General features: G+C 41.5%; 1 protein-coding gene across 4 annotated transcripts in view; it reads right to left on the bottom strand.

The window, feature by feature from the left end:
- The window catches only part of LOC123499483 (solute carrier organic anion transporter family member 3A1-like), a 130,788-nt gene extending 109,445 nt beyond the window's left edge, over nt 1–21,343 (bottom strand). For 2 of the 4 annotated variants that reach the window (XM_045247503.1, XM_045247502.1), the window contains exons 1-2: nt 21,100–21,343; nt 13,576–13,590 (exon numbers count right to left, since the gene is read on the bottom strand). The gene's annotated coding sequence lies outside the window, so the exon portion shown is untranslated. The remainder of the gene's footprint in view (nt 1–13,575; nt 13,591–21,099) is intronic. The other 2 variants (XM_045247501.1, XM_045247500.1) reach the window with 1 other exon arrangement.
- Between the last annotated feature and the right edge of the window lie 3,422 nt (nt 21,344–24,765).

A 24,765-nucleotide genomic window follows, 5' to 3' on the forward strand; every position in this document is an offset into this window, starting at 1 on the left:
ACAAGGCAAGAATGAGATGAGAGAGAGGGAGAGAGAGGGAGAGGGAAGCAGGAACGAAGAGAGACCACGTGGGGGAGATGAAGGCAAATAATCGATAAAAAGTGAAAGAGAGAGAGAGAGAGAGAGAGAGAGAGAGAGAGAGAGAGAGAGAGAGAGAGAGAGAGAAATACATCCCCTCACTCACCCTCTTTGCCATAATAGTATTCAACGACCTACAACTTTCTCTCTCTCTCTCTCTCTCTCTCTCTCTCTCTCTCTCTCTCTCTCTCTCTCTCACCCGTCCTATTACTGTTTTTCTATTCCACATCCAATTCAATGCTGTGTTATTTGCTTTCCCAGAACCAAAATGCAGAATGATAAAGAAAATGTAGCTGATGAAGAAAACAACAACAACAACAACAACAACAACAACAACAACAAAAACAAAAACAAAACTAATAATCAATAAGCAGAGAGGGTCGACAGCACAGTACAATTTCTCTCTCTCTGTGTGTGTGTGTGTGTGTGTGTGTGTGTGTGTGTGTGTGTGTGTGTGTGTGTGTGTGTGTGTCGATTTTCATTTCATCCCATTATTTACGGATCGACTCTCTCTCTCTCTCTCTCTCTCTCTCTCTCTCTCTCTCTCTCTCTCTCTGTGAAAGTGGTTGTTGATATCGATTCCTCTCTCTCTCTCTCTCTCTCTCTCTCTCTCTCTCTCTCATTGCCTGTCTCTCATCCATTTTTTTCTCTCGCCTCATACAACGAAATTACTGCAACTTCTTTGTCGACAGCAAAGCAAAAGGAAGCGGAAAAGAAAAGAAAAACAAGAGGCAAAATAAATGCCAACCACTGCAAAGCTTCAATTGCCAATCAAGTCAAAATTACGTCAACTTTTAACCCTCTTTCAATACTGGGACGCATTTTTACCCTTATTTTTTCAGGGGTATGATTAGACGATTTTATTTGCATTAGGAAGCGTCTATGGAGGTCAAAAGAATGATGGCCAGAGTCTTAACTGTTTCCATCTCCCACCACATGAGTTTCTGAAGCTGTGTAAAATCGCCAAATAGTAACCAGAATGAATGTGAAGAACGCGGCATGGTGCTGAGAGGGTTGAAGGAGGGAAGGAGTGGAAAAAGAGGGAGAACCAGACCGATTCAAGGTCACGTCAAGAACTGAGACGAAAACTGTAGAGACTTGCAGAACCAAAACGTGACGGCTGTGTGACACTTATCCGGCAGAGAGAGAGAGAGAGAGAGAGAGAGAGAGAGAGAGAGAGAGAGAGAGAGAGAGAGAGAGAGAGAGAGAGAGAGCGCATCAAGAAAGAACAAACAGCAGAAAATCTATTGGTCCTTTGGAAGTTGTTTGTGAAAAGTTACACCATTAGATCTAAAGTATGAGAGAGAGAGAGAGAGAGAGAGAGAGAGAGAGAGAGAGAGAGAGAGAGAGAGAGAGAGAGAGAGAGAGAGAGAGAGAGAGAGAGAGAGAGAGAGAGAGAGAGAGAGAGAGAGAGAGAGAGAGAGAGAGAGAGAGAGAGAGAGAAACACATCAACACGCCCACACAAGGTACCAATCACCAAAACCCACCAAAATTATCTTAACATCAATCGGTTCCAATCACTCAACTTAATCTAATACCTTTCTCTCCACCGCCTCCTGTTCTTCCTTCTGCTGCTCCTCCTTGCCTCCACCCCTCCCTCTGCCCCAACACCCACCCTTGATTACAGTGAATTGTCCCTTTCTGGCGAACCTAGGGAGGGCGCTCAGCTGTTCCCTTTCTGCCACGCCTGACCCACATCTCTCCTGGGACTGAGACGTGTTTGCTCCGATAAAAACGCTTTGCTCTCTCACCATGGCTGTTTTTGAAGGCCAGAGATATGATTTGCCGTGTTTTCAAGAGTCTTTCTCCTGTTGATATCGTAGAAATCTTGTTTGTGTCACTCAAACCGTAAAAACAACCTTAACCCCTTCACTACTGGAACGCATTTCTACCTTGAGTTTTTGGGTATGATTAGACGATTTTATTGACATTAGGAGGTCAGAAGATTAATGAGTTACTGAAGCTGAATAAGATCACCATACAGTAACCATAATGAAAAGGAAAACGCGTCACGGTACTGAAGAGGTTAAAAACTCGTGTAATTTGAATGTTTTGGGTGTAGCGGAGCGGAAACTGAAAATGCTGTCCACAGTTGTAATATCCCGAAACGCTTCTATGACACCCCTGACTAAATTCCAGGGCACTCCACGGGTTTCTAAGGACATTTTTCCACAGTTCCAGCGATCGGTTGACTGAAGAAACACTCTAGAGAACCCGACTAATTATCGCTGTGGCCTTTGAAAACACTAGTGGTGGGAGAGCAAAGCGGTTCAGAATACAGCCTCGAGGCATTGGAGACACGGGAACCAAACACCAAACCCTCGCTGAGCCTCGCCTCCTGTACGTGCCGGGTGTTATCTCTCTCTCTCTCTCTCTCTCTCTCTCTCTCGTGACTGGCGCCGCTCATCTTGTGGCGGGCGTAGGATAGCGGCTCATCAGCTCTCCAGGGACAGCATTCCATAATTCTGTCCCTACTCGAGAGAGAGAGAGAGAGAGAGAGAGAGAGAGAGAGAGAGAGAGAGAGAGAGAGAGAGAGAGAGAGAGAGAGAGAGAGAGAGTAGATCTCATACTATACGTAAGGCTAATACACACACACACACAGAGAGAGAGAGAGAGAGAGAGAGAGAGAGAGAGAGAGAGAGAGAGAGAGAGAGAGAGAGAGAGAGAGAGGGTCACAAGATTAAAACTATGTACACAGCTCACACACACACACACACACACACACACACACACACACACACACACACGAGAGAGAGAGAGAGAGAGAGAGAGAGAGAGAGAGAGAGAGAGAGAGAGAGATACGATCGATACACAATGGGCGGCGGGGGAAAAAAAAAAAAAAGGGGAGGAGGAATTTTCGTTAACGCAAGCACTTCCAAATTTAGAATCATACAAATAAACGCCTTTCCTTTCCCTGACACTGTCCCGGAAGCCTTCGTGAAATACAACCGGAAATCGCGCATAAAAACACACAACAAAAAACAACAACGCCACCAAGGAGACGATAAAAAAAGACACGGAAATGAGAGAGAATGGAAACAACAACCGACAAACATTTTCCAGCGCAACCGTACACCGCAAATCACACCTCCCTCTTTCCCTCCCTATAGTTTCCTCCCTCTTTCCGGCTTTCTCTCCTATTTGGGTGTGCTCAAACAATAAATTTTCAACAATAATAATAACAGCAAAGGCGTTAACTTGTCTTTACACTGAGCAAGTTCTGGTGTCCATAAAACCAATACTGTTTTCTTGTGATCTTTCTCCATAATCTGTTTCGTAAGATGCTACACCGCAAATCACATCTCCCTCTTCCCCTCCCTATAGTTTCCTCCCTCCCATTCTCTCCAAGCCCTCCGTGTGGTTTTCTCCCTCCCATTCTCTCCCAGTCACCTCTTCTGATGTGTAGATACTTGAGGAAGGAGGGAGGGACAGAGAAACCTGCTGTAGGGGAAAAGGTTGTTGAGAGGAGGAGAGAAGGGAAGGAAAGGCGAAGCAGGGAAACACAGGATTGATGGACAAGGAGGAAACAAGATCAGCGAAGAAGAAGAGGAGGAGGAATTAAAGAGGAGGAATATGTAAATGGGTATGTCCGTAGAGGAGGAGGAGGAGGAGGAGGAAAGTGTGGCAGTGGTGAAGGAGGGCTGAACTAAACTGAAGCAGACTGACAGGAGTCGCGAAAGGAAGGGAAATCAAAGGAAAGAAGACGAAGGACACCCTACTCCCTCCAACCTCCCTCGGGATAAAGGAAAAATATGTCAGGATACCGTGAAGGATACGGATGATGTCCTGACGTAAGGAACTCTCTGCTGACTTATTCATCTCTCTCTCTCTCTCTCTCTCTAGTCTGCTGAATTTTATTACCATTGTCATACAAGGCCACGCTCGCTATACTAAGCCTACTAAAATCGATATTGTTGGGTAGGCCTCCTCCTCCTCCTCCTCCTCCTCCTCCTCCTCCTCCTCCTCCTCCTCCTCGCCTCCTCGCCGGGGTTCGCTACATTAAAATTACACAAGTTGATGTTTTTTTTTTATTCACTTTGTCTATTATCTCTTTCCTCTTTTACTTTCCTTTTATTCTACTGCATTCATTCTATTTTTCTTGTGCATTATCTTCCTTTACATATCCCTCTTTCTCTGGTACACTCTGGAACTCCCTATCTGCTGCTGTATTTCCATCTTTCTCTCTTTTCTTTCGGTTCAGCCAATTATCTTTCATTTTCTTTCCATCTTCCTTTATCTTCGTTGTGTTCTGTCCTGTTTTTCTTCCTTTTAGCTTTTATTTATCTAGTGTTCTCTTTTAATTTCAATCTTTCTTCTACCTTCTTCTTCTACCTATCGTCTTTCCCTTCTGCCTATGAGCATCTTCCCATTTTCACCATCTTCCTTTCTCCTCCATCCATCAGCCACTCTTCTTTTCCTTCTTCCTCTTCTATCCATCTTCACTATAAGCTCCAAGATGTATTAGACTAAGAGGTGTACGCACTTCGGCATTATTGGAACCGCTGACGTCACCATGTGTATTGCTTACGTCTAGTGTTGTGGTGGTGTGTTCACGTGTGGCAGATTTTATCAGCAATTGTGTACTTTTCACGGGCTTTGTATTACGATATTAATAGTTAAATGGGTAAAGCAAGAGTGTGCGCTGTATTTGGATGTACACCTGGTAAGGACAGCAACCTAAGATACCATAAATTCCCATCTAATGATAACCTTGCTAGACAGTGGATCCATAAGTGTTTCCGTTCAGACCATATTAATATTAAGTATGCTGTGGTTTGTGAACGACATTTTAGTTCAGCCCAGATTGAACGAAATCTGAAGTACGAGCTTTTAAATTTGCCGGTTCCACGAACTGTGAGAAATTTAAAACAGGATGCAATTCCTGATCAGAATCTGCCATCACGAGGACACAGATGCCAGGGAATCGGCCATCCACCAGCATTTAAAGGTAAGAAACTGTGTATTTTGTAAGTGGTGGTGGTGTTTGTAGTAAATAAGTGGTGGTGGTGGTAATACTAGGTTCTAGTAAAGTAAGTGGTGGTGGTTCTAGTCTAATACATCTTGGTTCTAGTGAAGAATGTGGTATGGTAGTGGTTCTAGTAAAGTAAGTGGTATGTGCTATGCTTGTGAAACGATCACAGTAGATGCTGGTGAAGCTAATACTAAGTTGGAGGTGCAAATATTGTAAGTATGTGGGGTAGTTTAAATTAAAACATATGGTAGAGGTGGTGGCATATCCCCATATTTTCTTGCAAATCACTAAGAAACGTAAAATACAGTTAGTGGCATTATATCTGCTAAACTTAGTAACCAAGATGCTAAAAGATAACCACTCAAATAAAAGAAATATGCGGAACACCTATATTCCACAATTAAAATCTGTCCTAGTTGGTTGACATGCTGACGTCACGATTCTGGGTTTTAAAAGCCTCCCGCGCTACGTCAATGATTTCAAGACTGAAGTGCGTTCACCTCTTAGTCTAATACATCTTGATAATCTCCTTTATCGGATCACTCCCAAGAAGGTTCTGTTATTCTTTCTTACTTTTCCTTTCTTTACCTTTCCCTTCTCTTGAAACTCTTATCCCTTTGCTCCTCCTTACTCCTCCTCCTTCTTCTCCTCCTCTTCTTCTTCTTCTTCTTCCTCCTCTTCCTCCTTCTTTAATCTTGTTTTACTTTCCGCTTCGTGAGACTAAAGGGAGAAGGTTGAGAGTGAAAGTTACATTTCACACCTTTTCTTTTTCTTTCTTTTTTTTTCTTACATTAAAGTGAGAGAGCCAAAGGGATTTTTTTTCCTATTTTTTTATGGGCAAAATTATCAAGCTTAAGTTGACCGTCCCCCTCTCCCCACTCTCTCTCTCTCTCTCTCTCTCTCTCTCTCTCTCTCTCTCTCTCTCTCTCTCTCTCTCTCTCTCTCTCTCTCTCTCACTCACACACACGTTACATAATCTAATGTGGCGACCAATTTCCGCTTGTACGACTAAAGTGATTAGAAGAAACAACAGACTAAGGCCACCTCTCTCTCTCTCTCTCTCTCTCTCTCTCTCTCTATCAGGTAAGATACTACAACTGGGAAATGAAGAGAGAGAGAGAGAGAGAGAGAGAGAGAGAGAGAGAGAGAGAGAGAGAGAGAGAGAGAGAGAGAGAGAGAGAGAGAGAGAGAGTTATAAATTAAGCACCCTTCCCTGGCAACACACTACGCAGGTCCGTCAGCCGCCTGTGCCTCCCTTCCTCCATGCTGGACTGAGAACTGAAAATTGACTGTCCAGGTGTGAATCGAGTCACTTTACCTGGATGCGTGTGTGCTCTTCTTTAGACCACCACCACCACCACCACGACCACCACCACCACTATCACCAACAACAACAATGATAATAATAATAATAATGATGATAATAATAATAATAATAATAATAATAATAATAATAATAATAATAATAATATGGTGAATTTGATGTTTTCAGAATAATAAAGAATGAAAAAATTACAAGAAGAAGAAGGAGAAGAAGGTGAAGAAGAAGAAGAAGGTGAACAAGAAGAACAAGAAGGTGAAGAAGAAGAAGAAGGTGAACAAGAAGAACAAGAAGAACAAGAAGGTGAAGAAGAAGAACAAGAAGAAGAAGAACAAGAAGAAGAAAAGGAAGAAGAAAGAGAAGAAGAACAAGAAGAAGAAGAAGAAGAAGAAGAAGAAGAAGAAGAAGAAGAAGAAGAAGAAGAAGAAGAAGAAGAAGAAGAAGAAGAAGAAGAAGACGAAGAAGAAGAAGAAGAAGAACAAGAACAAGAACAAGAACAAGAACAAGAACAAGAAGAAGAAGAAGAAGAAGATGATGATGATGATGATGAAAATGAAAGAGAAGGAGAAGATGAAGGAGAAGAAGAAGAAGGTGATGATAATGATGAAACGTTACAAAAAACAAGAGAAAACAAGATGAATGGTCTCATGAGAAAGGTTAAAATGTGTGTGTGTGTGTGTGTGTGTGTGTGTGTGTGTGTGTGTGTGTGTGTGTGTGTGTGTGTGTGTGTGTGTGTGTGTGTGTGTGTGTGTCCCTCTTCCATCATTCTTTCTTTTCCTTTCTTTTTATCCATTTCTTTTTTTCCTCGTTCTTATCCTGTGTTCTCTCTCTCTCTCTCTCTCTCTCTCTCTCTCTCTCTCTCTCTCTCTCTCTCTCTCTCTCCTTCGTCATTTTCTTGTACCTCTTTTTTGTCTTTATCTCTCCCTCTTCCCCTTTTCACACTCTTTTCTGTTCTGCCTCTTCCTGCTGTTCCTTCTCATTACTTTTCTTTTTACCTTCCTCCCTCCTCACTTCACAATCTTTTCCTTCTCTCCACCTCCTTCTCCTCCTCCTGTTTCTCTTTATCAATTCTCTTTTATCTCCTTCCCCTTCTCCCTTCACACTCTTTTCTTTCTCTTCTCTTCTCCTCCTCCTGCTCCTTTTCATCCATCTTCTTTTATCTCTTCCCCTCCTCCTCTTTAGTACTCAACCCTCCATTAACTTCTCGTCCTCTCCTTTCCCTCTCTTTCCTCCTCTCCTCCTTCTCCCCGTTCTTTCTTTCTCCATCTCTTTCTTTCTTTCTCTCTTTTTCCTTTGCTTCGCACCTCAGAAGGACGGTCGAGCCACTTCAAACTTGCATGCATTTATTCTCTCTCTCTCTCTCTCTCTCTCTCTCTCTCTCTCTCTCTCTCTCTCTCTCTCTCTCTCTCTAGAACATGTCAGACAAGCCAAAAACACTTCAGTTAAATTTTTAGCACTTTTTTACTCATTTGTTTTTGTTATTGTTGTTGTTTTGTTTTGTTTTTCCTAGCGAGCAGACTGAAGTTGAAGGCTGACGTGTTGTTTTTAGTGTTGTGATAATTCAACGTTTGCTTCATTAATCTTTTTAGTACCATGACGCGTTTCCATGCTCATTCTGCTTACTATTTGATTTTATACAGCTTTAGAAACTCATGTGGGGGATTAAAATAGTGAGGATTCTAGCCATCAATCTTCTGACCTCAGTAAACCCTTCCTTATGTGAATAAAATCGTCTAATCACGCGTTTCCATTATTCATTCTGCTTTGTGTTTGGTGATTTTATACAGCTTCAGAAACTCATGTACGGATTAAAATAGTGAAGACTCTGGTCATTAATCTTCTGACCTTCACAGACCACTCCTAATTTGACTAATAATAATAACAATAATAATAACAATAATAATAATAATAATAATAATAATAAGAAGAAGAAGAAGAAGAAGAAGAAGAAGAAGAAGAAGAAGAAGAAGAAAAAGGAGAAGAGAACAGTAACAGGTACTACTACTACTACTACTACTACTACTACTAATAATAATAATAATAATAATAATAATAATAATAATAATAATAACAATAATAGTAATGATAATAATAATAATCTTGCTTTACCACTTACATACCATTGTTTTTTTCCTATTTTCCTTCAATGTTACTTACAACTGTATACTAATCATCGTGCTATGAAACCAACAATACTCCTTTTTTAATTCAATTCCTGTAACACTTTCGTAACATTTTTTTTCTTAATAGTACAGTTCACTTCCATTGTAAACTTGTAAACTGCAATCATAACAAACCAAGTGAACAGAAACAAACAGTAGAAGGAAAAATACATCAAGCTGTAAAGACAAAAGGCCGAGCAGTAACTTGATAACAGACACACAAAATTGAAGCTGGGTACAAACACACACACACACACACACACACACACACACACACACACACACACACACACACACACATCTTAACCTTCCTCACGAGACCATTCATCATGCTTTCCCTTATTTTTGTAACGTTTCATCATCATCGCCTCCTTCTTCTTCTTCTTTTCCTTCTTCTTCTTGTACATACGAGCGGAAAATTACCAAAATAATGTGTCCTCTCGCTCTTTATTATTCTAAAAACGTCAAATTTACCGTATCATTATTATTATCGTTGGTGATGGTGGTGTTGCAATGTACCTTGATGGCGCAACACAAAACGTCAGAGTGGAAGGATGGCCGGCCACTCGTAACAAACAGTGTAACATTCCAGTGAACACAGCAGAAATACAAGTGAACACAGCAGTAATACAAGTCACGCGTCAGTCGGGCTTCACTTCCGCACCGCCAAGGATGGGTGTACAAACTCTTGTCTATTAATATTCCCAAATCAGCGTGTAATATTTATGTTCATTTGAAGATTATAAGTCACTTTCCTTACAAGATCGCACTTAAAACAACTACATCCATTATTAACCCCTTCAATAATGACACACTTTTTACCTTGAGATTTGTATACATTAGACCATTTTATTGACATTAGGAATGGTCTATGGAGGTCAGAAGATTAATAGTCACAGTCTTCACTATTCTAATCTCCAATAAGTTTCTGAAGCTGTGTAAAATCAGCAAATAGTAAGCAGAATGAATATGAAAACGCGTCCTGGTACTGAAGGGATTAATCCTTTCAGCACTGGACTGCACATGTATCACGAATTTGGGGTGTGATTAAACGATTTTACTAACATTAAGAAGAGTCGATGGAGGTAAAAAGATTAATGGCCAGAATCTTCACTATCTTAATCCCACGTAAGTTTCTGAAGCTGTGTAAAACCACCAAACAGTAAGCAGAATTAAAATGAAGACATGTTCTGTTACTGAAGTGGTTAAAACAGGCATCTTGTCATCAGTGATCCGCTTGCGTGTCTGCGGCTTTGTGCTGGCTTACGGTGTCGCTGCAAGGGATCATGTGGTGCAGGCGCCTCATCAGGAACAGAAAGTCCTCGATAACCTCCTCTTGATGTCTCCCCTTCACCACAGCCAGCCACCGCCACCGCCACCTGAAACTGTTTACACGGCAGCAAGTGTTCCCGCACCCTGCTCGTTCCCCGCTATTCTCAAGGTCACTCAATTTGCGGATTATCATATAACCTCCTTCCTTCCTCCTCCTTTAACTTAATTCACTCTTCCTCCTCCTCTTCCTCTTCTTCTTCCTCCTTCTCCACTCACTCTTCTTACTTCCGTGTATTCCTTCTTCTTTGTTTTGCTTTCATCTCTTTCTCTCGAGTTTCTTTGTGTTCTTGTTACTTTTCTTCGTTCTCTCAGTGTGTTCTTTCTCTCTTTACTTTTATTTCTTATCTACATCGTCTTTAGCCATTAGCTTCCTATTCCTTCCTTTCCCTTTTCTTATCTTCACTTTTTTGTCTTTATTCTTCCCACTGTTTTTCATTCCTTATTTCGTTATCATTATCTTCTTTTAGTTATCTTTCCATTATGTTTTTCTTCTTTATTTTATTAATCTCCTTTTTTCTTCTTCCGTATATTTCTCCAACTCTCCTTTCATTTTTTTTTTTTTATCTTTTACATATTCATCACTTTACTCCATCACCATATTGTGCTTTCTTCGCTCCTTTTCATTCTTAACATCATCATTTCCTTTACTTCCCTGCCGCTCCTTCTCTCCACCCTCTCTTTCCTTCCAAAATATTCCTCTGTCTTCCCCTTTTCTACCTCATCTTTCACTATCATGCTTATACTTCCCTTTCCTGATCTTCATCCTCATCTTCACTTCCTTTCTCTTTCTGTGATACCCTAGACTCTTCCTCCTCCATCTCCTCCTCTTCGTTTTTTTTTTTTTTCTCGTCCTTCTCTTCCTCCTCTCTCTCGTCCCAGTCTTCAGTCCGTGCCTTCCTCCCTCTCTTACCTGCGACACACACAAAATATAAGAAGTCCTTCCGCTCCTCTCCCTTTCCCTTCAAGAGGCAGCGAGCTTTGTGGGATGCTGAGCTGCACATCAGACAAAGTAAATCGATCTTCAACGTTAGGAAGAGAGGAACGTGTGTGTGTGTGTGTGTGTGTGTGTGTGTGTGTGTGTGTGTGTGTGTGTGTGTGTGTGTGTGTGTGTGTGTGTGTGTGTGAATATTTAAGAGAGCTGCCCTTTATTCCTAACTTTCCTTCCTTGTCAGCCTGGAATTGAGTTTGCTTTTTTTTATACTAGTTTTTTAGAAGGTCAATGGAAAAGGTAGGGAACAACACAATAGGTAAAGAAGTACAATTGGAAGGAAGGTGGGAGGGATGGGAGAGAGAGTTGGGAGAGGAGGAGGAGGAGGAGGAGGAACGAGTTAAGGATGGAGAGTAAAGGATGGAGAGGAGTAAGAACAGGAGAAACAGAGATGGAGTGAAGTATAGAAGGAAGGGTAAAAGAATGAAGGCAAGGAGTTATAGGTGTGAGAAAAGGAGAAACAGAGTGAGAGAGAGAGTGAAGAAAATGGAGAAGGAAGGAAGACAACAAGTACAAGAATAAGTATACAGATAAAAAAAAAAAAAAAAAAAAAAAGAGAAAGGGCAAACAGAGAAAAACAATTATGGAAAGACAAAAAAATAATGAGAGAACAGGAATACAATGAAAAAACACGAGTATACAGCAAAATTGGAATTGGGAAGGAGGTAAGGTGAGAAAAATTGGATCTTGTAAGGAGAGACAGTGAGTGGAGGAAGGAGAGATGAAGAAAGATGATGGAAGGAGAGGAGGATAAGAAGGAGGAGGATAAGGAGGAGGCAGAGAGCGGTATCGAGAAAAGGTGACACACATGAATAAAGGAAGGGAGGAAGGAAGTTTGGGGAAGTTTAGGGGTGTTCGTCTAATGGATGATGACAACAACAAAACAACAGCGACAAGAACAACGCCACCATCACCACCACCACCACCACCACCACCACCACCAACAACAACAACAACAACAACAACAACAATATCAAAACTGCACTCTATATCTTTCCCATTATGGTGCTCATCACCATTACAGTAAAAGGAAAGAAAAAGGAAAAGAAGAAGAAGAAGAAGAAGAAGAAGAAGAAGAAGAAGAAGAAGAAGAAAAGAAGAAAAAGAAAAAGAAGCTGTTTGTTCGCCCCACATCTGAAACTTCATCTTAAACACACACACACACACACACACACACACACACACACACACACACACACACACACACACACACACACACACACACACACACACACACACACACACACACACACACACACACACACACACACACACACACACACACACACACACACACACACACACACACACACACACACACACACACACAGCAGGAAAACATGTACATAACCCACCTCGGCCTTGTCCACCACTTGAGTCAGGCACGCGGAGCACACAACAAACGTATCAGTTTATGCAGTCTCGTCTTGCCTGCCCGGAGCTGATAAGATAATTAAAGCAAATATGCTCAAAACTGGACAGAATTACAAAAGGGAAACTACAGATACATAAATAAAGCAAAGCACTGACCTCTATTTCAATGTATCTAATAGAAGTATGGTAGCAAACAGTGTAGATATTAGATTCCTTTCTCGCATAAGCTTTCGTTAACGAGGTCTAACTCCAGTGCATTACATGTCCACTAATCTTCATCTTCTCCGCATTACTTCTCAAAATAAACAAAACGGATCAAATATTTTTCCTCCGAGAACTGGCATTAACCCCTTCAGCACTGGGATGCATTTTTACTTTGAGTTTCGGTATGATTAGACGATTTTATTTACATTACTAAGGGTCTATGAAAGTCAGAAGATTAATAGCCAGAATCTTTACTATTTTAATCCCCACATAATTTTCTGATGATAAAATTCCCAGATAGTGAGCAGAATGAATATAAAAAATGCGTCTTGGTGCTGAAAGGATTAATAAAGACCTCTCTAATGAATTAAGAATCAATCCTTACTTTCACTGCCTTCTTTCATACAAACACATAAGGAACGATGTACTCCGTTAATCATTTTCTGAGTGAATATAAAACTCTTAACCCCCTTCAGTACCATGGCGCGTTTTCATATTCTTTCTGCTGTACTATTTGACGATTTTATACAGCTTCAGAAACTTATGTGGGGGATTAAAATAGTGGAGATTGTGGCCATCAATCTTCTGACCTCAATAGAACCTCCTAATGCATACAAAATCGTCTAATTGTACTCAAAACTCAAGATAAAAAAGCATTCCGCCATTGAAGGAGCTAAAAAGGAAATTATTTTATAGGTACACGAAACTGCAAAAAACCACGACCGTCTCTCTCTCCCAGAAATGCATAACATATTTGTTCTCTTCACCTTCAGCGCCTCCCACAAAACACAGGAGTGGTCTGCTGTCTCCCCTGGCCCCTGGCTGTGCGCCGCGGTCACTCCCTGTAGGTGGCCATCGACAGCTCGCCGCGACAAGCATATTGGCCTGCTGCTTTCAAAATTTGTTCTTGTCGTGTAGTAGTAGTAGTAGTAGTAGTAGTAGTAGTAGTAGTAGTAGTAGTAGTAGTAGTAGTAGTAGTAGTAGTAGTAGTAGTAGTAGTAGTAGTACGGTAGTAGTATTGCCCTGGTGCTTTCAAAATTTTTCTTGTCGTCTTCACACTGAGCTTAAGTGATGGTAGTAGTAGTATTTTTTTTCTTTTTTTATGTAGGGAAGATAAAAAAAAAAGATAAAAAAAAGACCCACCTGAGTGCTGGTTCTCTGCAAAGAGGAAAAGCGTCAGCCAAAATTAGGGACAAATGCCTCGTAGGAAGTTGGAAATACAGATGCAGGGAGGGAGTTCCAAAGTATTAGTATTAGTAGTAGTAACAGCAGTACACTTGATGAAATTAGTAAATGAAACACCATAAAAATAAGCGCGTGGCGACAATCACTGCTGCAGTTATCTATTCCGCAGAAAAAAAAAAAAGAAACAAAACACGCCATTGTTCATGAAATGCAATAAAATTAATAACTTGGACTCACGAACCCATTTCCGTGACCATTAATTCATTCATCACTGGCAGGGAGGGGAGGAAGGAAGGGAGGGGAACAGGGGAGGGAAGGGAACAGGAGAGAGAGAGATGTGGGGAGGAGAAAGGAAAAGCGGTTATCAACTTATCAACTTAAATTAATAATACTCATTTATGGATCACAGCCCTTTAAATGCGCCTAGGAGTTCGTGATTTGCGTGGTTGTATTTCGCAGCAGCGGGACACACTCCTCAATTAATGGCATCGATAACGGTAAAAGCTCTCAGTACCCTGTTTCCAAAAGAGTTACTATTAGCACGATTTATTAATGCTGAAATACGACCACTTCAACGCATCCCAATGATGATGATGATGATGATGATGATGATGATGATGGATGGATTTGCCTTGGGCGCCGCAACAGCTGGGTCATATGGCGCCGCAACTATAATTTAAAAAAAACTAAGAGTAGTTAAAAAAATAAAACTAAAGTTAACTAAAAACTAAGACTACAATAAAATTAAATAAAACATTAAAATACATAATAATGATGATGATGATGATGATGATGATGATGATGATGATGATGATAATAATAATAATAATAATAATAATAATAATAATAATAATAATAATAACAATAGTGAAAAGATAAAAAAGGAGGAGGAGGAGGAGGAGGAGGAGGATGACCACTACTACCACTACCACTACTACTACTACTACTACTACTACTACTACTACTACCACCACCACAACTACTACTACATACAACCACCACCACCACAACACACGAGTGAAGACCAAACCGCCAATTTAGAAACAACCCACAAACCACAACGTTAACCCACGCACACCCACCCACGCACCGGTCCATCGCTGTGCCCGTAACACCACTGAATAAACAGGCAAGAAAATAAGTGAAAAAAAAACACACACACACACACAGCAAAGATTAAGGAACGAGAAACGAGAGAAACCTACATTTATAATTCATTCACCACTCTTGCCTACCACCACCACCACCACCACCACCACCACCACCACCTGCTCCTCCTCCTCCTCCTCCTCCTACTTGTGCTTCTTGTCCTCGGCCTTCCCACTCTTCCTCACGCCCCTGCAGCACCCCAGCCTTCCCTCCACGCCACACCAAGGCATCCCTCTCACACCCTCCCCAACACACACACACGCACCTCACGCACAAACTTCTGAGCGAGGCTTTAAGAATCATACAGCTTTAAAAACTTATTCACCAGCTGCTGCGCCACACCACACGAGTAAATAGTAATAATAATGATGATAGTATTAATAAGGGTGGTGGTGGTGGTGGTGGTGGTGGTGGTGGTGGTGGTGGTGGTGGTGGTGGTGGTGGTGGTGGTGGTCTGTCTGTCCATATACCACGCTGGAATTCCCTTTAAAGTAACTAGGGCAACACGTCATGCATTGTATCACTGTGGGAATATGGTACTCGTAAAACTAACTACTACTACTACTACTACTACTACTACTACTCTGCGAACACCACCACCACCACCACCACAACAACAACAACAACAACAACAAACTACAACATCAACAGAATCTAGCACTGTTAACCACTAATGAACACAACACCAGGATAAATTAAAGTATAAAAAGGCAACAACAACAACTACACCACCACCACCACCACCACCAGTAATAACAACTTAAGTAAACACACATAAAAAAAAATAAAACTATCAACAACGACAACAACAATTAACCACCACAACAGCTTCTTTCACGAGAGAGAGAGAGAGAGAGAGAGAGAGAGAGAGAGAGAGAGAGAGAGAGAGAGAGAGAGAGTTATGAAGGTAAGAAGCTTTAGATTAAAAGTTAGTGGAGACAAAAGAAGAGTCACTGGATGCCATTAAGCGATGCTCTGTAGCTCACACAAAACAAAGCAAAAACACAAACAAAAGGGTCATCTCTCAAGGTCGAACGTGCACGAGAGAGAGAGAGAGAGAGAGAGAGAGAGAGAGAGAGAGAGAGAGAGAGAGAGAGAGAGAACATGAATAAATAAGGTGTAGTACTAATATGAAGAACCTTCCTATTTACTTATGTATATGTAGTGATGTAACACTCTCTCTCTCTCTCTCTCTCTCTCTCTCTCTCTCTCTCTCTCTCTCTCTCTCTCACTTGCCTTCATTTATTACGTCTTTATTATATACTGAATCCACTTTTCTTTCATACTTTTTAAATCCTACTTCTTCCTCCTCCTCCTCCTCCTCCTCCTCCTCCTCCTCCTCTCCCCGCCGCGTCACTTCCACAAGGAGGCGGGCGGGACAGGAAAGGATATGTTTCCGTCATACTAAAACAGGAATATTAAAAATAGCTGCGTCCTACCTCCCCTCATGAAACTGCGCGGTGGGGGCAATGGCGGGAGGAGGAGGAGGAGGAGGAGGAGGAGGAGGAGGAGGAGGAGGAGGAGGAGGAGGAGGAGGAGGAGGAGATGAGAAAGAGGGAGAGTAGTCTTAAAAGAGTTAAGTGAGAGGGTTTAAATATGATAATGCACTGCGGAGGATGGTGGTAATAATAGTAGTAGTAGTAGTAGTAGTAGTAGTAGTAGTAGTAGTAGTAGTAGTAGTAGTAGTAGTAGAAGAGCTACACCATTAAACTAACAGTAACCTATAAAACCGCGGATGTTTGAGTAAAACGAAAAGCTATAAGGGCGAATACGAGAGAGAGAGAGAGAGAGAGAGAGAGAGAGAGAGAGAGAGAGAGAGAGAGAGAGAGAGAGAGAGAGAGAGAGAGAGAGAGAGTAGCAAAATGACAAAGAATAAAAGGAATATAACCATAGAAAAAGAAAAGGATAAAAAAAAAAAATTTAAAAAGAAGAAAAATGATGACTTATACCTTCCAAGGAGTCCTCTTTCCTATTCACATCTTAGGGACTGGCACCACAGTGGGCCTTTTTTTTTCTAACACATTTTTATTACCCTTAACCGACTGTCCTTCTTACATAAAAAAAAAAAAAACAGCTCAAGTAAAAGAGGCAGTAAAAAAAAGACAGGAAAGATTAATCATTAACCCCTTCAGTACTAGAATGCACTTTTACCGTGAGTTTTGAGTGTAATTAAGACGATTTTATTAGCATTTAGAAAGGGTCCATGGGGATCAGAAGGTTAATGGCCAGAGTCTTCACTGTTTCAATCCCCATATAAGTTTCTGAAGCTGTGTAAAATCACCAAATTGTAAGCAGAATAAATATGAAAACGCGTCACGGTACTGAAGGGATTAATAAGACAGCGTAATATTGAGTTATAGGAAGACGAGAAAAGGATATGAGTCAAGTAGTCAGAGTGAAGGCTATTTTTTCCTAAAGCTGAAGGGGTGAAGGGGGAGGCCACGTCTGCAGAGAAGGCTATAAGGGAAGGCTGTGTGGGTGGTGGGGTGAGCGTGGAGTGTGACGGGATAGAATCTGTATACACGTGGCCCTAAAGACAGACTAGATTAGGTTAGGTTAGGTTAGGTTAGATTAAGTTTAGTAAGTAAGTACCTAAGTAAGTAAGTAAGTACAGTGAGTGAGTGAGTGAGTGAGTGAGTGAGTGAGTGAGTGAGTTAGTGAGTTAGTCAGTTCATTCTTTGGTTAGTTAGTGAGTGAGTTAGTTAAGTAAGGTCACGTTACGTTAGGTTATGTTAGTTGAAGTTAGGTTAGTTTAGGCTCCGTTAACAAGTTAGGTTAGGTTAGATTACGTTAGGTTAGGTTAGGATAGGATCTGCGAATGTGAAATTATGAAGGTAACATGGACTCAAGTGTGGATAGGGAATAAAATGAACAAGTCTATCGCACAGAAACAGTGATGAAGAAGGATTGACAAAAAGAATAGAAAAAGGAGAGAAAGAAGGACAGATCTCTGCTAACCCACGAATCTATTCATAAAGAAAGAAGAAAGGGATAAAGAAAAAAAAAACACACAAGAAGAAAGAAAAAAGCGATCTCAAGAGACTCACTCCAGGATACAATTTCTCGTTCACGATGTCATGGAAAATATTAAAAAAAAAAAAAAAAAAGATGAAAGAAAAGAAATAATACATCCTTGAGCCATAAACCACTCTCTCTCTCTCTCTCTCTCTCTCTCTCTCTCTCTCTCTCTCTCTCTCTCTCTCTACAGCAGGCCAATATGCATGTGTTTCCGAGGTAGTAGATTTAATATTCACACTAGGCAGCCTTCACGAGCAGACATCTCAGTAATCATATTTGAAACAGCTACAGTTTACGCTTAACATTTCACCCGCAGTTAACTCACATACGTACGAGAGAGAGAGAGAGAGAGAGAGAGAGAGAGAGAGAGAGAGAGAGAGAGAGAGAGAGAGATTGCTGCAGGCCGCTGGTTACATAAGGAAGGTAGTAGTATTCTCTTCTCTCTCTCTCTCTCTCTCTCTCTCTCTCTCTCTCTATGATAAAAGGAAACTCCCACCCACGATAACGGTTCGTAATTACTTGTCGAAAATTAATCCTGACAATTGGCTGAAAATTCTCTCTCTCTCTCTCTCTCTCTCTCTCTCTCTCTCTCTCTCTCTCTCTCTCTCTCTCTCTCATCTCCAGAAAGGTGGGAGCAATGCCCTTCAGATGAACACCTCCCACGTAATTTATAAACCAAGATGGAGGATGAGGACGAGGTGGAGGACGAGGTGGAGGAGGAGGAGGAGGGAAAGTCTTCATTGCACAACTAGGTACATTCTAAACTCTAGCTTTGCGTCGTTGTATTGAAGTCATGTGTCTCATTTTTAGACAGCGGAGAAACTAATCGAAGAATCTGATGGAAGAGACAAAACGGTGTGTGGTGCTCAGTGAAGCCAGAGAACGCCCGTTGTAACCTGAGAGAGAGAGAGAGAGAGAGAGAGAGAGAGAGAGAGAGAGAGAGAGAGAAACTTGTAACCTTTGCATTCTTGTGTGTGTGTGTGTGTGTGTGTGTGTGTGTGTGTGTGTGTGTGTGTGTGTGTGTGTGTGTGTGTGTTATGAAATGCGAATCGTGTGCATGCATGACTCTTTCCTCTGGTGTTCTGACACTGTGAAGGACCTTTCTTACGTTGTCACCACCATCACCACCAACATCATCATCATCATCATCACCACCACCACCACCACCAATACCACTATCACTACCACTACAACTAGTTACCAAACACGTAATAAAAGTCTACTTAGAGAACAAAAAGAAAAAAGAAAAAAACTTATTCTATCTTAATCCCTTAAACTACTACTACTACTACTACTACTACTACTACTACTACTACTACACACACACACAATAACAAAGAGATAGGGAGGAGAAAAAGAAACGTAAAACTAAAAAGATCAAGGAAGAGAGGTAAGGAACAAGGAAGGGCAAGCAAGGTCACAAAAGAACAATAACAAGATTTTAGTGAGAGGAGCAGAAAATGATAAAGCTCGTAAGAATGAAAGAGAGGACGGTGATGGGGAAATAAAGGGAAATAAAAAGCGGTTGGAAGAAAAGAACAGTTATAAAACGTTACCGTGCGAGGAGGAGGAGGAGGAGGAGGAGGAGGAGGAGGAGATGAGAAAATGTCGAATACGGAATACTAAAAAAATTAAGAAAATAAGGCGTTCATTATTGTACCGTTGTGTGTGTGTGTGTGTGTGAGAGAGAGAGAGAGAGAGAGAGAGAGAGAGAGAGAGAGAGAGAGAGAGAGAGAGAGAGAGAGAGAGAGAGAGAGAGAGAGAGAGAGAGAGAGAGAGAGACGGAGTGCATGAGTACCATGAAGTTACTCCACTGGCCTACATAGAGAGAGAGAGAGAGAGAGAGAGAGAGAGAGAGAGAGAGAGAGAGAGAGAGAGAGAGAGAGAGAGTGAGATGGTGGTAAATTTTAATCATGAGAGGAGAGAGAGAGGAGGAGAGAGAGAATTAAATTTTAAGAGAGAGAGAGAGAGAGAGAGAGAGAGAGAGAGATGGATAGTGTGGTATGAGATGGGAAGAAAAAAAATGAAGTGGCATAAGTGAACGAGAGAGAGAGAGAGAGAGAGAGAGAGAGAGAGAGAGAGAGAGAGAGAGAGAGAGAGAGAGAGAGAGAGAGAGAGAGAGAGAGAAAAATTTATTTGATATTTTTTTTATTTGGTGTCAGTAGGCGATACAAAGTGATTGTAACATACATGGATATTCATTATACTGAGAATTATGGATCCGTTGAGCCGAAGCTCCATTACCGATCATTAGGAGGAAGAAAAAATATATATAGGTATATATATATATATATATATATATATATATATATATATATATATATATATATATATATATTATACCTGAAAGGCCTACATTGAAAACGAGTATATACATAAATATACATAAATACACAAACATACATACAGAAAACCATATGCATACACATAATTATGCATGCGCACGTGCCAATCTATACTCACACACATATTAAGTATACACATGTGTATACTTAGAGAGAGAGAGAGAGAGAGAGAGAGAGAGAGAGAGAGAGAGAGAGAGAGAGAGAGAGAGAGAGGACAAGCATGCAAGGTGTAGCTGAGGAGAGGGAAGAGGAAAACGGTAGGAGGAAGAGAGGGCGGGAAGGAGGGAGACGCTGCGGGCACCTCCTCCCTGCCTCTCCCCTTGCGGGCCGCCCAGCCACAGACTCACAGAGGTCACCACACTCGGCCTGCTGATGCCTGCCTGGCCAGGAAGGAACGCGAGGGTCACGTTGAGGACACGAGAGAGAGAGAGAGAGAGAGAGAGAGAGAGAGAGAGAGAGAGAGAGAGAGAGAGGTGGGGGCGGTAGTCTTTGTATAGAAGTACTTTAGATAAAATCAGTGGAGCATCTTGTGACAGAATAGAAACCCTATTTTCCTCTAACTCTCTTTAGAAAATTATAGAACATAAACTAGAGCTATTTGTCGAGTGTGTGAGAGAGAGAGAGAGAGAGAGAGAGAGAGAGAGAGAGAGAGAGAGAGAGAGAGACGCACAAAAAAATTAGACAGACATGTAGACAAATAAATAATAACACAAACAAATGGACAAAGATTAACGGAGAGAGAGAGAGAGAGAGAGAGAGAGAGAGAGAGAGAGAGAGAGAGAGAGAGAGAGACCCATATCACGTTTTAACCTCCACCGTGCATAAAACCCGCCCGGTATGAACATTCAAAGCTCTCTCTCTCTCTCTCTCTCTCAGGGACTCTGTTTTGGGCAGGGGTAGGGGCAGGGGTAGGGGTAGGGGCAGGAGGCAGTAGGCAAGGGAGGATGGGAGGCACAGAGGGAGTCCTTACCTTTTCTCTGGACGACCGTCAACAAAGGAGCACGGGTCACCTTCGTGTCTTGAAATACAGGTGTATTCCTTCGGTACCGCAGTGTTTCTAAATTCCCAAGGTTTTCGTACCTCTGAATTTACTCATAACTCACGGGCACTTCCTCACGTCTGGGTGTATGGGGATTAAACACATATGCGCATTGGATGACGTGGCGCATATAACCCTCACCCCACAAGCCCTGACGGCACACTGAACAGCTGATCCCGCTCGCTCCCGCTAGCTCCTTCTCACCCCGTCCCCCCTTTCGCTTGGTGACCGATGTTGCCACATCCAGCCACTCTTGCGCACCTCAATCTCACTCGCTATTGTTATTATTATTGTATTTTACGCACACTACACCTTACTCTCCTTTTAGAACCACATGCTGGCTTATTATGATATTCCTGTACTTCCCCGCTGTCCTTCTGCCAGGATTAATCTGTGATGAACCTACCACTGTTCAGAAAATGTCTTCGATAAGAGAAGCGAGTCAATGTTTACAAACAGACCTTCCACGCACGCACGGGTTTACTTTTCCGTAGCATGTATTGACATAATTTATTTAATGTGTGCCTCGCGAATGTAGTGAGTCTTATTTAATTTTTCACTTGCATAGTTGAAGAAAATATAAGAGGTCGCAAAAAATAAATCCAGTGAAAGGACGAAAGAGAAGGAAGGGAAAATTGTCTGTCTTGCCTTCGTCCTCCCCTTCAGATAAATTCTCTGGATGGGTGATGCTGAGTGTCTATCAATGCCAAACGTTTGGTCATCTGATGAACATACAAGACAAAAGCCTAAACAGAAGAGTGATTTTTTTGTGATGCATTGAGTGGCATCTTCCGTGTGAGTGTGTGTGTCTGTGTGTGTTCACAAAGTTTTGCATGAATGGCATATAGTCTTCATTTGTCTCCTCATTGCTTTCCCCTTAAAGCCTAACATTAGTCATTCGCCAATAATCCATGGAGACAATAATTATTAGAATATAAATAAGTAAGAAATAACCTTTAGAACAATATTTTGAGGATCAACTCAAATACCTTAGTTAGTCCTAAATAATGGCATTCAGATTCTTACGTAAAAATAACAGAAAACTTTACTTACACCGGAAACTAATCTAATTGCATACTGCTGGTGATGTGTTCGCCTCCCCTGAGTATTCATTGCGAGATGTTGAAGGTAATCATTTCTCTAAAGAGGCTCGCAGTACATATCCATCGGTCACTTCCATGGCTGAGTGTGAAAGGTAAGCTGTGATTGGGTAGCGGCTGTCAGTCTCCAAAACCCAACTCTCTCTCTCTCTCTCTCTCTCTCTCTCTCTCTCTCTCTCTCTCTCTCTCTCTCTCTCTCTCTCTCTCTCTCTCTCTCTCTCTCTCTCTCTCTCTTCTTATTATTATTATTATTATTATTATTATTATTATTATTATTATTATTATTATTATTATTATTATTATTATTATTATTATTATTATTATTATTATTATTATTATTATTATTATTATTATTATTATTATTATTATTATTATTATTATTATTATTATTACTATCATTATTACTTATCATTATCATTATCATCATAATCAGCTCACACACACACACACACACACACACACACACACACACACACAGAGAGAGAGAGAGAGAGAGAGAGAGAGAGAGAGAGAGAGAGTGTAGGTTGGGCTTCCTCACTCGGGGCAACGGTTTCCTAGCGGGTGGGCTTTGACAAACACACCAAAATAATGAAGTGTGTGTGTGTGTGTGTGTGTGTGTGTGTGTGTGTGTGTGTGTGTGTGAGCTAAACTAATGAAGGGGTATCCATTACAATTGGCGCAGATCAATGACTGTCAAACAACCACTCCATTCTGATGTAATGACAAAAAATAATGTGAATCGCACCATCACCATAATCACTACCAAAAAGACAACAGCCACTACCCTCACCACCACCACCACCACCACCACCACCACCACCATGAATATAGAGAAGCACCTGACTCAGTGTAGCCCATCACATAACAACAACAAACAACAAAGATAATTCTAACAATACGCCGTTTGATGAAGAAATATTGCCGAAGTCGCCAATGGTTGTTTATCTTGTAAATGTTTCACCGATTACCTTTTTAATATATGATAGAGGAAGTCAATAAAAAGACGACTCGTAATGGACTAATGGTTCGCCATCAGTGCTGCGCGAATAGAACGAGGAGAGAGACTCACTGTGGGTTACAAGCACACTGCTGCTTGCTTGTGACACAGGACACTTCAAAAGGTCGATAATACGAGTCGTGATTATTGCCTTTAATGTAGGAACGAGAAGTATTGTCATCAGCAGACATCCTGAACATCATCCTTGCATCAGTTCCGTAGCAGAGTGCACCAGACGCCTGGACAGCCATGAAGGAAACAAGAATGTTGCTGTTCCTAACACAGATCTTGCGCGCGATGGGATTGTTTCCCTACCGCCTCTCTCATCAGCCTGCAGCCGCCACCTCCAGCTGGAGACTCCTTGTTTACTGTGTCGGCCTATCAGTGATACTGTGGATTCCGATTGTTGTGTTATTTGTATTAGAGATCATGATTCAACAGTCAGTTTTACAGGAAACAACACTTATAGTCTTCATGATCTCGCAAGTTAATTATTTAGTGACACTGTTCCTCTTGCCTCTATATTTCCTCCTGTGCAGCCGCAAATTTGGCAAGGCCTTAGCTTCCTTGCTAAAGTTTCATAGTGAACAACTCTGTCGGTTCACAACAAATCAACTAGACAAACGCGTCTTTTTTCAACTTTTCTGCATTCTTTTCTTTTTAGTTGTTAATGTAATTTTTTTTAGATTAAATAGCCCTGATCACTCTTGGCTGAAAATCGTCATTGACATTATGAATACAATATACTATTCACTATTATGTTATATCTTCCCGGTTTTCTACAACGCATTATTCAAACTCCTTTCCATCATGCTGGCCGCCGCCTTCACTCCTTTGGAACAGCTTTACGGCACGCATATTCATGAATCCGTCGTTGAGAACCTTCGGCTAAATCCAACACCCGTGGAGGTGTTGTCTGGGGCTGACCACCGAGCACAAGGTGAACAGCCGCGTCACAAAAACCTCACCGGTGAAATGAGCACCACAAGAAAAGAGTCAAATCTATCAAAAGAATATTGTGGAAATTCATTCAAACTTTCTCATACTGCACTGGGAACCTCGAAACTTGTCGCACCCCAGCAGGAGGCAGACGCCTTCCTCTTTGCAAGACACAGCGTCGTGGTCATAGAGCACCTGGAGCGAACCACCACAAGCATCCTTGCTCCGGTTGTTTGTGTGCAGATTTTAGGAGTGTGCGTACACAATGTCGTCCTGATGATTATTTTAGATTCTCATTCTGTAGTATTGCCCTTGAAAATATTGTCCTTATTTGACGGTGTGATAGAGGCCTATCTTCTGCTGGACGCCCCAACGACCTACCGGAGGAAGGTGAGCGAGAGGCATCACGGCTAGAGGTTACATAAAAACGTAACTATGTAAGAGAAGGTGTAGGAAAGTACAAAGTTTACGCATGGTAGCTCTCTCCGTGTATCCAAAATTGCACGTAATGAAGTTGCTGCACAAACTAGCAGAGATGAGACAGATTTTTGGAGGCTTTAC

The sequence above is a fragment of the Portunus trituberculatus genome, chromosome 50 (genome assembly GCF_017591435.1).
Source record: "Portunus trituberculatus isolate SZX2019 chromosome 50, ASM1759143v1, whole genome shotgun sequence".
In the NCBI taxonomy this organism is placed as follows: domain Eukaryota; kingdom Metazoa; phylum Arthropoda; class Malacostraca; order Decapoda; family Portunidae; genus Portunus; species Portunus trituberculatus.